We start from the raw sequence: 13147 nt of genomic DNA on the forward strand, positions 1-13147 counted from the left end.
TTCTGTAACGTATTACGTTACGTTACTCAATGAGAGTAACGTATTCTGAATACTTTGGATTACTTAATATATTATCATGCTGTTTACAACTACATGAATGTACTATTGCTGTGATTTATTACTGTTACTGAAGGTCCGCGGCTCCGAACCGTAGTAAAGGACCTCTGGCTAATACCGTGGGTTCTGTGTCGGGCTCGTAGCCGAAAACTAGCTTTACTTTGTTGTCTGGGTCAACCTTGCTAGCAAGAGACAGAGAGAGGCGTTGAAAGGCTGCTCCAACGGAACTTATTGTTTCAGAGGAAAACACAAACACGGTGTACAGTCGAGTCTTAATAGCTTACTTACAACTGGGCTCGTCAGGCTCTCTTCTTGGCTGCAGTGGTTATTATTATATTTACATGCTTCCAGCTCCTGTTTTTGCTCGATGACAGCTCATACTTTTCCTTTTTCTCCCTCACTCGCTCACAGACACATTACGTGTATGGCAGTCCATTCTCCCTGCAGCACGGACTACACTGCCTATGAGGCTACATTCTTTAGAGCTATACCTGTAGCATTCTGCCTATTAGCTTAGCACAACAACAACAGGCGCTCTCTCACCCAGGAAACACGCAGAGAGAGAGCGTCACCCTGTAACCATGGCAACCGTAACGCTGCCGCCTGGAACAACAGAACGTAGCTGTCAAACAAAACCCAAACAGTCCTGACCCGCCACAATATGAAACAGGGAAGTACCGCCGTGTAATCCATTTATTTCAACAAAGTAACTGTATTCTAAATACCACCTTTTTAAACGGTAACTGTAACGGAATACAGTTACTCATATTTTGTATTTTAAATACGTAACGGCGGTACATGTATTCCGTTACTCCCCAACACTGCCTATTGATTCCTTATTGATTCTTATTGTGTTCTCATTGGCTCCTCATTGAGTCACCACCATTGCTAAGCGCCATATCAAAGACATTACATTCATGCAAATTAATTGTATGCGGTGGGTCAAATGTTTGTGCATGTTGGGAGTATTTCCCTTCTTTGTTCTGATCAGTTTTGTGATCATTTCTCAAAAAGAAGTCATGATTATACATACTGCACTGAACACTTTTCTTAAAAGTAATGCAATACATAATTACTCGCAGGAGAAAGTAATTTGTTATACTACTTGTTACTTTACTTTTGCATTTCTCCATAAAATGATACGAAACACATTTTCTCATAATTATCATTTAACAATATAAACCTACATGCTACAGTTTCACACACCAACACAAATACCTGTCATATTGAGGACACATATATCATCTTTCTCTTAGTATTTTGCAATGAACAAAAAGCCGACAACACAAATATCAAAGATGAAAACCAGCACAAAGAGACTTTAGTGCAATCGCCATGGCGATTCTACTATAGAAACATAAACAGGTAGAAACTGAGGCTGCAGCCTGACTGCTCATTAATTTGTTGCCTAAATTCAGGGTCTGGCTGCTGGGCTGGGTCGGCATTCACTCAGCTTTAACTTCACTCTGGGTTCTTTACTAGCTTAGCGTTAGCATGCTGTCCCTGCAGATGCTTGAAAAGAGCCAAAGTTGGATTAGCAACATAATGCAGTTTTTCTGTCCTGGATGCAGTTTTTGCTTTACTATCACGCTCTTGTAGTTTTTCTGGAAAAACAAAACAAAAAACGAATGTTCATATCTCAAAAACTGTATCGCTGTACTGCATTTGATCAGCTCACTTTCTTTTAATGCAGTGCAGATTTAATGCAATCTATGTTGCTGTGGGTCAAAGAGTTTTGCCATTTCTATTCCATAGCGCTGAATGAATGAACATGATCCTAATGAGCTCTTTATAACTATCTAGCTATATCAAATAGCTTGGTGTGGCATCTTGTGTTGGCCCTATCTGCTTCCACTGCAGCAGATAAACTCTGGATGCATCCCATTCTTAAATGCCGTGGACGGGTTTCAAGAGAATACTTATTATGCTGTCAGTGGAGCTTGTGGCCGGGTTGAGCCATCCCATCGTTGTTCGAATCAGCTTCCTTACTTATGTGGACATGCCCGTGTGAGAGGATGCTCATTATGCTGTCAGTGTTGTTCTTTAGCGAACAGCTCCAGTGGGTCGAGTTGTTTCATTTCTCTTTGGATGAGCCCACACTCTTAAAGCTGGAGTGTTTATGTAATCCCAGCCTTGTTGCTGCTACATCTGTGGCAGCATCAGGTGTCCTTTCAAGCCTGACAGTAATACAGTCCACTGTTGTGCAGTACTTGCATCAGTGCAACTGCTGATTATGACCACACACGGTGTACTGCTGGGTGTCGGTTATTTAAGGACAAAGTTACCACATAACTGCGATTCATCACATTTCTTTGACAGCCTGGCTACATGAGCGAGCATCTTCAAAACTTCTCTGTTTTGCTTCCAGCCTGCACGAGTGCTTCCTAGTCAATTTGTCCTTTAAATGGAAGAAAAAAAGTCACAGGTTCTGTTTGCTCCATGAAAAATAAAGTACGCCGTTATCGCCTCATAGCCATAATCGCATCCAGACAATGTGTTTGGATAATAAGTAGATGAATGATGTTTAAAGGGGATGAGGTGATTTACAGCTCAGTGTTCTATTTTATCCACCTAATTAAACCTGCTTTCCCACTGAGCGTTTTGTTTTCGCCGCTATTGTGTCATTTTTATTTTCATGCTGTCGCTTGTTATTGATGTCTTTGCTCCCTGTTTCAGCTGCTGATGTGTGTTAATTCCCCAAACGCTGGTAATTAATGGCACTCGTCAGAGTTACTGGCTGTGTACATTCATAATGTTGCTCTTCAAAGATGACCCCCTCCCCCCTCCAAACGAGTGAAAACACTACATTAGATTGCACAATCAAAAGGGAAACTAAGAATGGCTCTTTTTCATGAATTGTGCAACATTTTAATCTACACGCTGTGATTCATAGCGTCATTTTACTGGATAAATCAGGGAGTAAACCCTATTGCTTAATGCTGATACTGACTAAGGTACAGCGGAAGGAAAGAAGATTAATGGGGAAAAGAAGTGATAAGAGTTCCTGGAGCACCTGGTGTGGTCTTCTGCTGCTGTAGCCCATTTGCCTCAAGATCTGAAGCGTGGTGTATTCAGAGATGCTCTTCTGCATACTTTGTTTAGAACAAGTGATTATTTCAGTTCCTGATGCCTTCCTATCAGCCTAAAGCAGTCTGGATGTTCTCCTCTGACCTCTTAGGTCAACAAGACATTTTCACCCAGAGAGCTAACAGTCACTGGGTTTGTTCTTTTCCACAGATATGGTTGGTCTCAACCATATCTGAATGCCTACATACACTGAGTTGCTTGGCTGATGAGATATTTACATGAACATGCAGTTGAATAGGTGCAAATGCTGTAAAATAAAGGAAAATCCTCCCATGGCCTGTGTAGCTTTCCTGCTGTTGGCACACATGCTGTCTATATGAACTCGTGTCTTTTGTGCTGCAGTTTCTTTTAAACACCACAGTAATGATTTTTAAATAAACTAAACATCTGTTTGTAGTTAATATTATACACAAGATGAACTCACTGTTCGCTGACTTATTTTGGGATGTTGTGTAAAACCGACCGAGCCAGTAAAGCTGTCACAGGGATTAATCGTGGCGACTGAAGAGAAAAACTATGAGACAGATGTATACCATGCTCCAGTTTGTTAGAGGAAGTTGGAGTTGCACTTCTCACCTTACGGAAGTGTTCCTTTAACAAACAAGGGGAATCAAGAGCACTACCCCCTGATGAGAATTAAGCCTTTTGGTGCTGTGTGGATATCGAATAGAATAGAATAATCCTTTAATTGTCCCACAAGGGGAAATTTGGTTGTAACAGCAGCCAAAAAGACAAATATACAAACAAACAGTACACAGGACACAGAACAGAAACATACACAATTTTTCTTACATATTTACATTAAGGACAATGGTTACTATGCAGAGAGTACTGTACAGTTATTAAATTAAATAAAAATAACTACAGATAAGAGTTACATATGTGGTTTTGTGGCTATTGAACGTCTCCTTGGACACTATAAGGCAGCTTTACACACACACACACACACACATATATATATATGTGTGTGTGTGTGTAATTTGAAGGGTATATGGTTTTAGAAGGCTCACTTCCAGGAGGGCAACTGCAGTCCTCCAACCCCTTCTGGAAAATCTGCTGTTGCCACATATCTCTCCACCTAAGTATTAAACCAGCTACTGCGTGTGACAAGTTGACACATGTTATCTGCAGTTTGGGAAAGTCGTCCCGGAGTGGGAAGAACCAACTGAAACAGCAGACTGAGTTTGCGCGGGGATGCCATTCTTCGGTACCAGTGGGTGCATTATTTTTCCTGATTAAAAAAAAGTACAGGCTTGTTTGTGTTATATATTAAAGTAGGAGGAGTGCCGAGCATTCCAGTGACATTAGAAACCTTGTTTCTTTAGTGCAGGCTGGGTTTTGCTTGGTCTGTACTTTGGTATTTGCCTAAAAATACTAAAGGTTTGAATCAGCACTCAGGAGCTGTTTTACTGTTTATTGTAATTTAAACAAAATTAGGTCTTTGCTGAGCACATACTTGGATATCAAATGAATCCTCTATTAAATGTAAAATACATAAAAACCCCATTAAACAAGTTAAAAATTAAAAAAAAAAAAAAAAAAAGCTTAATGTACTTGGTAGTAAAGGAGGAGGTGATGATACCTGGGTGTCAGAATGGTGGTCTTACCTCGTGTCCACTTAGAGATTTTCCCGTCAGCTGTCAATCATACTGCCCGCAGACCCCGCCTCCTACGGAAACACAGGGGGTTGTCTGACACGTGATTAATTCAGTATGGCGGATCTGTTGGATGAGTGATTTTTTTTTTTTTTAACGGCACCGACGGGTCCTAAAACCCTGCTCCGCGGATGCTGTTAAGCAGCGGGAGATCAGCAACAGCTCCCAGCCAGCACAGCTCGGTTCAGGTACTGTTTCTGTTCCGTGTTTGTGGAAAAATAAACAGTGTTTGCTTTGAACGTTTAAGGCACATGATTGAAAAAAAGTTAGCGATGTTTATCTGTGGGGTCGCTGCGCTTTGCGTCTCCTCGAAGTGAGATGCAGTCGTGGGGCAACTCCACTTTACTCTGTTTCGTGTGGGTTTGTGGGTGTTTTACAGTCAGCTGAAGGAAGCCGTGAGTGTTGCGCAATACAAGCGTTGTTGCTCACTTTCAGCAGTTTGTAGTAGGTTATCAAAAACAGTGTGTTGTGCAACATTGTTGCTCAGCTTTCAGTTCGGTGGTGTCAGAGTGCGGTGAGAAGCGGACTGTTATTAAAGCGTATTCGCTGCCTTCATGATGAGTTTGAGGTTACAGCGAAAGGCTGCCAGAGATTCTGGGGAGGTTTCGGTGCAAACAGCCGCGCTTTCAGCGGAGCTGTTCGAGCTCACATAAAGTTTTGTTCTTGTAGTTAAACGCACCGCACGGCTGTCCCTGTCCCTGTGCGTGTGCGTGATGGAGGTTTCTGCTGAGGTCGGACCGCGCTGCCGCAGTTCTGGCTGTAAACTTTGTCTCGGTGAAGTGTAAACAGAGCGGAGCAGCAGCAGGGCTGTGCCTGTGCTCTGCTAAATCTCCTGTAAGCCTTCACTAGTGGAAACTATTCCCTCAGCATTACAAGCTCTGGAGCACTGCTGGCGCATGCTTGTAAACACCACGGGAACAAGGTCACAGCAGTCCACTAAAGAAATGTCTGAGTTGTCCTCCTAAAGGATGAGTCTGCCGAGAGCACAGGGCAGACTGGTGAAGATGTAAAACAGGATCATTGAATTATGGCAGGATCTCTTTCTACAGCCTGCTGCCTGTTATATTCTTACTCTTTAAGAGCTGATGTTCAACAGTGTCTGTGACTGAGAACTCGTTAGGCATGTCTGATCTTCTGTAGCTTCAAAACGTCCTCATGTGGTCTCATTCAGTTGTTTGATGATGACGGATGTCATTACATCATGATCTCAATCCTTTGAAGGTAACAGCATAGTGAAGATGATGGTGTAAAACAGGGGTGTCAAACTCAAATACACAGTGGGCCAAAATTCAAAACTGGAACAAAGTCGCGGGCTAACGTTAATATTTATTGAAATATATTTATTCCTCCAGATATAAGAATCAATCTTTTCTTATGGACTCAAACACGTTTTGCTGAATAACTGAATATGGAACAAGCAAAGCTTAATACTAAACAATATATATATTAGCTGTGTAATACCAGTAGGCCAGCTCTGATAGTAATTTGGCATGGCTTCACGGGCCAAATGTAATTAGGCTGCGGGCCAAATTTGGCCCGCGGGCCAGAGTTTGACACCTATGGTGTAAAAGAAAGAAACAAATGTTTGTGAGCCGAACGCTCGGGCTTCTGGCATCTCTGAACGATCAGCTCTAGACTGTTTTTCAGTCTTAGCTTCTCGTGATGTCATGTAATCTCAGACACGCCGCACTGATTGTGAGCACAGCAGCTGCAAACTTGAACCTTCTGACTGAGACGGGCAGCCAACCAGAAGAAAGCTGATTTGGGGAGTGAGTTAAATGTGTTGTTAAGACAGTGGATAACCTGAGAGGTTACACCAAGGCCTACTGTAGGATAAATAAGGGTTATTTGAAGGTTGGAAAAGTGACTTCTCTAAGGAGTTGAGTCCAAGTATTGAGCTGGAATAAGTGGGAGAATAAGATGGTGGAGGATGGATGTCCCCTTTAAGGAGCATATGCGAAGTCTTGTTGTACAAAACAAACTCTAAACATGTCTAATAAAACTCCACAGGGCTGGCAGCCTGTAATTATTCTTTGGCCACATGAAAAATTCCAGAGGAAGACCATATTATGGCGTTTTGGATTGCAACGCAAAGCCGCCACAAAAAATGTTTTTGTTTGAAATAAATGGTTTTGCATTTGCACAAAGTTTTTCTTTGTGGCGATTACTGCCATTTTGCATTCTACATGCAAAGAGGAAGTGTTGACATGGTTGTAGTGCATGGTAATGATTTCACTTATTATTATCTAAGTCACTTTCTTGTTTTCTTTGTAATGGTCATGGGGTGTGAAATATCTTGCAGTTCTTCTGGATTTTAGTCTTTGTAGACCAGTGATGATGATTTGTGTGGGTTATTGTAGAATATGAGTGCGAAACTGAGTCCGACCCTTTTGCTTTCTGGCAAGGACGACCCTACCAGAGTTGATCGACCCACCCAAGACAGTTCTTGGATTTTGACCAGATGCTCTGTATCCATCTGTATCTGCATCTCTGTGATGGTGTACAGTAAGCTACAGGAGAAGCATAAATAATCTGGTCAGATTTCAAATGAAACACCTGTTGTATTGACTTTAAAAGACACCTGCACATTTGATTTTCCCCTTTCGACAGCTTTATGTGGACTAAGGACTTAAAGGATAACTAAGAGTTTTTAAATCACTGTAAATTAATTGTGAGTCCATCTAACAAAACATCTGCATGGCTTAAACACCTGCAGTAACTGTCTCACATTTTAGACCTTTGTGTTTGTGGAACTGAATTATTCCTAATTGTACTGTGCAATGTGGGATTTTGATGTGGGCAGCACGGCGGTGCAGTGGTAAGAACTGATGCCTCACAGCTGGTCAGCTGCGGCCTTTCTGTGTGGGATCTCCCTGTGCAATCCAAAGACATGTGCATGTGTTAGCTCTGTGATAGACCAGCACCCTTCCCAGGGCGTAACTCGCCTCTTGCCCAATATCTGCTGGAGATTGTTGGATCTTAAGCGTTAGTGTTTAAGAAAATAAGTTTTTTTTCTTGTAATATTTAAGCTAAATGAGACTTAATAGCACGATACAGACTGGAAGTCCCGCTATTGTTATTATGTCAGCCATATTATGTCCACTTTAAAGGAATCTGTTGCAGTTAGTGCCATGTGCAAAAGGCTGTAATATTAGGAAGTCTGCATTTTCAAGCAGGGCTTTGGGTTTGACAGTAAAGAAAAAGAGAACTTCTGTGTGTCTCTAACACTGGGCTGATTGGGGTAAATGCAAAGTAACCAGTCTTTTCATCTTTTCATCAGGGAAAAAGCTTTTATAAGATGGCCTGCAAGTTGTGCTTTTGTTTGTTTGAGTATGAACAGAGAGAATAATTTTCCGGTGTACCGTGAGATTGTTTTGTATTTCTATTAGGAGGATTAAAATGCTGGTTTTGGGAAAGTGCAAGGAAAAAGAGTTTTTTTGTTATTTTTCTTCAATCATCTAGTTGATTCAGCCTCTAGTTTTTCCTTGAGTTTCCCAGACAAAAGTTGACTAACAACACAGGTGATATGGAGTGTTGGGTAAGTTACTTTAAAATAGTAACTTAGTTACATTACTAGTTACTTCTAACAAAAGTAACTCAGTTACTTCAAGTTACTCGTTACTTTCAAAGTAACTAGTTACTAGGGAAAGTAACTTTGGTTTTACTCAGAATTCTCTTATTAATGTGTTGCTTCCATAACTTTGCCAGTCTTCTAGCTTGCTTACTTGCCACAGTGCACTGTGCCACCTACCAATAGAAAGGAAAAGATAATGTGCATATTTCCACGAGAGAAATCCCACGCCTGGACTGTCATTGACTGCTGCCATGATTCTAGCCTACGTCACAGCGTCATGTGTGCCTTTTACATCCAACACAAAAACTGCAGTCGTGGTGCTTTGATTGTACTCAGAACTCGGAAATTCTGCCTTCTGAATAGGAAGATGTAGGTAACACCAGACTGCAGATGAGCTGCATACAGGGCTGGACGGGGACAAAAAATCGGCCCGGGCATTTTGACTAGAGACCGGCCGCCATTATAGGAAAAATCATAAAGCCTTTGAATGAAAACAAACGCTGTTGTGACAGTGATGTTCACTGTTTTGATGGTATATATGCATCAATCGTTTGTTGTAAGATTCAGATAATTATTTTTTAAAAGCTAGACATTTTAAATGAGAATAAGAAAGAAAAGTATTTCTTTGTGCCCCCCTCTCCCTGTTAATGCCCTACCTGGCCCCCCTGGCAAAACTTTGCTAGATCCGCACCTGCACAGTTACCAGCTGTCAGCTACCTAAAAAGGATCCTGGTGTTATTTGTCTCTCAGAAACAGTTTATAACTTCCCTTCAACTCATTCATGTCACCTAAAAGGTAAACCTGTTTCTCCATCACAGCTCTGATGATTCAGTAAGGACATCACCTGGTTTCATCTTCATGTTTCCCTCTCACCAGATAACCAAACCGATATCATGACCAGCAGCTTTTTTGCAGCTGTGGCTCCAGCAAACATCAGCTGATACTAGAAATTAATATTAAATAAATTCTAACAACAGCTGATCAAGCTTAAACGTGCTGCTGTTGTTTAACACGACATCGGCTGGTTTCCTGTTTCTGGCGCAAAGTGGGCGATAAACAAACAAGAGAGCCGATCAGCTGATCATTGATCAGTTTTCATGATTGAAGTAGAAACGGGAGAGGGAGGGGGGAGAATGAGAGAAGAAGAGACAGCTGTGCAGCAAAGACACAGAATAACTCCAGCTTTGTGTCTTTTTCATTGTAGCTGAATTACGGGACAAACTGTTCCTTTTCACCTCAATAAGAAACGCGTAATATTTTCTCTGAATACCAGACGGGACAGTTGGCAACTCTAATAACTTATGAACAAAATAAAGTTCAACATCAGTAACATCATAGCACCCACCCAGCAGTATAGAAACTCCGTCATGCTAGCTAGTACGCAGTACGGAAAAAGTCAGAATAACGAAAATAAACTCCACCTAAACTTGGTTTATATCTGACACAGATAGACTGCAGGTCATAACTTCTTACCTGAAGTTCAGTTCACACTTGGACCGGCGGCCGCCTCGGGTCTCTTTTCCTTCTGCGTCCCCTTTCCCTCATCCACCTGCTGCCTCCACCACTTGCTAATGTTACTGAATCTGTGGAAGCTCCGCGATAGCCACCACACGAAGTAACGAGTAACGACCCTATCTAAATCCCAGTAACGACTAACGCGTTGCTGATTTTGGCATAATAACTAGTTACCGTGCTCGTTACCACAATAATAACGTAGTTACTGTAATGCGTTACTTAATAACGCGTTAGTCCCAACACTGGTGATATGTCATGCTGATATCTTTTGGTCGTTACTCCAAACTCATGGTACTAAATCACGTAATAAGAGAGGTTCAAAGTTATATTGGTCTTTAAACCAACCAAGCCTGAGGCAAAATTCATAAAGTGCCAGAAGTGTAGGATAAGCATTTCACAGTGTGACTGCTGACTGCCAACTGACCAATAGGAATGCAGTGTGAAATGATGCACTGATCAACGAGCGCTTGTGAAAGAGCCAAAACAAACTCAAACAGTATAGATGGAAGTAAAGCATGCAAAACAAAATAGTTGAGATTCCAACAAAGAAGAAAATCTTGTTGAGAAGCTTTGTTTGTATGATTTGTCCCCCAGCTGGTATCATCACTGCGCCAAGGAGGGTGTAGCACGGAAAGATATAGTGGATGTATAACAGCTTTACGTCTTGGCCCAGATTCAGTACTACGCATTAATATCATAGGGAGTACATGCATCAAACCTCTAAGTTCCATGTTGGCTTGTAGTAAACTCAGAGGAGTGCAGAAATCTCAAGATGTGTAGAATAGACTAGAATAGCCCTTTATTGTCATTGTACATGGACTATGAAAATGTAGGTGCTCCGCATCAACTGTGCTGGGATAAAATATAAATAGCAAACAGGAGAAATATGTAAAATCAAGAAACAAGAGAAATGTAGACAAAAATAGGAGAAAGGCGCACATAACAGAAGTTGCAGTAAGTGACCTTAGACCAGCAAGCACACAGGCTACCTACATCATTACCTTACCGAAGTTCATGAGCACTTGTGTCCTAGGTTTGCCTCCTTTAATCTCTTTAATAAGCTCATTTATCTTGGTTCCATTGTGCTTTGTGAAATTCCGGGTCTGACTTTCCAATTTCCTTCTATTATTTAGCACAAGCTGGCGCTCAGAACGTTTGCTTGTTTGTGGACATTTTGTGGACGTTGTCACACTAATGGATTCTAATGGGTTCTGTTAATGCGACTATTGTGCTAAAACCCAGCAATCCACAGTCACCCAGTAGGAATTTGTAAACTGGGATGGTCGTTCCACCAGCTCACTGCCGTTCTGAATACTACTGTATCTTTGTTTTCAGTCTGTATTCATTTATTCTTTTATTTTGTCCATCTCTTGATTGCACAGTGTTTGAGAAGACACTAATATAGTTTGAATGACACTTGGGGAAATCGGCTGCACATGAATCCTTCAACTAAAGCAGCCAACCAGTCAACAGATGGTTACAGTACATTGTTTTTTCTCATTTGGCTTACTGTTATGCAAGTTTATAAAAAGAAAGGAAGCTGGATATTGGCCAGAAAAACAGCAAAAGTAAACAAGAGGAAGATTGAAGGCAGTAAAAAAAGGACTGAATTTTCAATGGCCAACTGTGAAGAAGCTCTCAGCCTCAATTGATGTGATTTGAAGCTTGATGAATCCTTGTGTTGACCCCCTTTGGGTGCTGTATGAGTTCATTGCTGTTGACTATTCTCCAACATTCAGCTCTATCCCCAGTTGGTGCCTCAAAACTCCAATAAAAAAAACCCTGTTTAGCTCTTTTGTTCTTGTCCTGACTTTGAACCTCTAAAATCAGTTAGCATGTGGTTGGCTTTTGGGACAGGCATCCCTGTTTGTTCACATGTTGTTTATGTTGCACTGATTAACTTTGTAAATGGCATTGGAGCTTTGGTTTTATACTCAAGCAGCATGGTCCAAATAGTAATTTGTCTATCAAACCAAAACTGCAGTTGACAGTTGCTTTTCAAATGAGTGTAGTTTAGATTTTAATTCCTCTTAATCACCATATGTTGGCTTTAGTCTCACTTCAGTAACCTTCATTGTGCCATGTGTATTTAGAAAACTAGATGCAGATGGCAAACGTTGCTTCTCGGTATCTGACAGTGTTAAAGTTGGCACATGCTAACCATTCAGTGTTTTCCACACGTAAACTTGCGCGGCTGTAGGTCTAACGGCCTCGGTATATTAGCAGTATATTTTTCATTATAATTTCTTTAGCTGTCTGTTGGAATGACACCATCACTTTACTAGTAGATGATCCCTTTGCGCTTTTTCTCATTCTTCTGCTGCTAGCCGCCTTGTTGCCCTTAACAGTTTGGGTTTTCCGCACAGGTCGGCTGGCTGTTATAGCGGTCCTCAATGCCATTCATCTGCTTATGCACCAAGAGTCTTCTACATCTGTATTTACTTCAATATCACCATCTGGGACTGACGCTGGCAGTGGTGGTCCTTCTTCGTCAGCAGTTGTAACCTTTTTTTGTAACCATGACCTGGAGCACATGGACAACCGGTTCACCTGCTGCTGCGTCAGGCAACTGATTTAAAGTCAGAGTTGGAGTTACTTGCGTGAAGTATATTTGAATGAATCAATGAATTTAAGAAAGCAAGCATGCACACACAATGCTTGCAGACTACTCCCTCCCTCCACAACACCTCCTGCCTCTGTTACAGTTGTCAAAAAAATAGATTCTCAGATACTAACTTGACTGATAATACTGCAAATTACTTTGTGATTATATTATCATTTGCAGCAGTACCAATACAAATGACAGCATCTTGGCCTCCTCCAGTTGACACAAAACATCACACAGAGCAGTTGCAGACAGGTAGGTACACAGCTCCTCCCCTTACCAGCAGCTGAAGTATTTGATGTTCACAACACTGAACAATTTTGAGAGGTCATGAACCATCATAAATGTTAACTTGGCCACCAAACAATAATTTTAGTTGCTTAACTATTAGGAGTTACAAACCCAGCCTCGGGGGATCACAAACTGGTGTACGCCTAGTCTTGGTGTTGGTCCCATGCCTCCTTAATTGGGAGCGCTGCTTTAGGAATTGCATCTGGTATTAAAATCTTTGCCAAATCAAAGGTGGATCTTTCAGCTGAAGGTATTTTTATTTGATAGCAATGTTATCCATCTGTTAAGTTATTAATTATGATGTTAGAGACAGACAAAATTGATAATGTTTGTCTCCTGGCTTAAAATCGTCATTAAGGTAGC

At 41.4% G+C, this 13147-nt stretch overlaps 1 protein-coding gene across 3 annotated transcripts in view; it reads left to right on the forward strand.

Moving 5' to 3' along the window:
* The first annotated feature begins 4336 nt into the window (after nt 1-4336).
* Nucleotides 4337-13147, forward strand: part of hdac4 (histone deacetylase 4) — a 148316-nt gene continuing 139505 nt past the window's right edge. For 2 of the 3 annotated variants that reach the window (XM_085135189.1, XM_085135191.1), the window contains exon 1: nt 4849-4987. The gene's annotated coding sequence lies outside the window, so the exon portion shown is untranslated. Of the gene's footprint in view, nt 4358-4848; nt 4988-13147 lie in introns of those variants that run through there. The other variant, XM_085135190.1, reaches the window with a different exon arrangement.

This window comes from Neolamprologus multifasciatus, chromosome 16, assembly GCF_963576455.1.
Source record: "Neolamprologus multifasciatus chromosome 16, fNeoMul1.2, whole genome shotgun sequence".
Classification (NCBI taxonomy): domain Eukaryota; kingdom Metazoa; phylum Chordata; class Actinopteri; order Cichliformes; family Cichlidae; genus Neolamprologus; species Neolamprologus multifasciatus.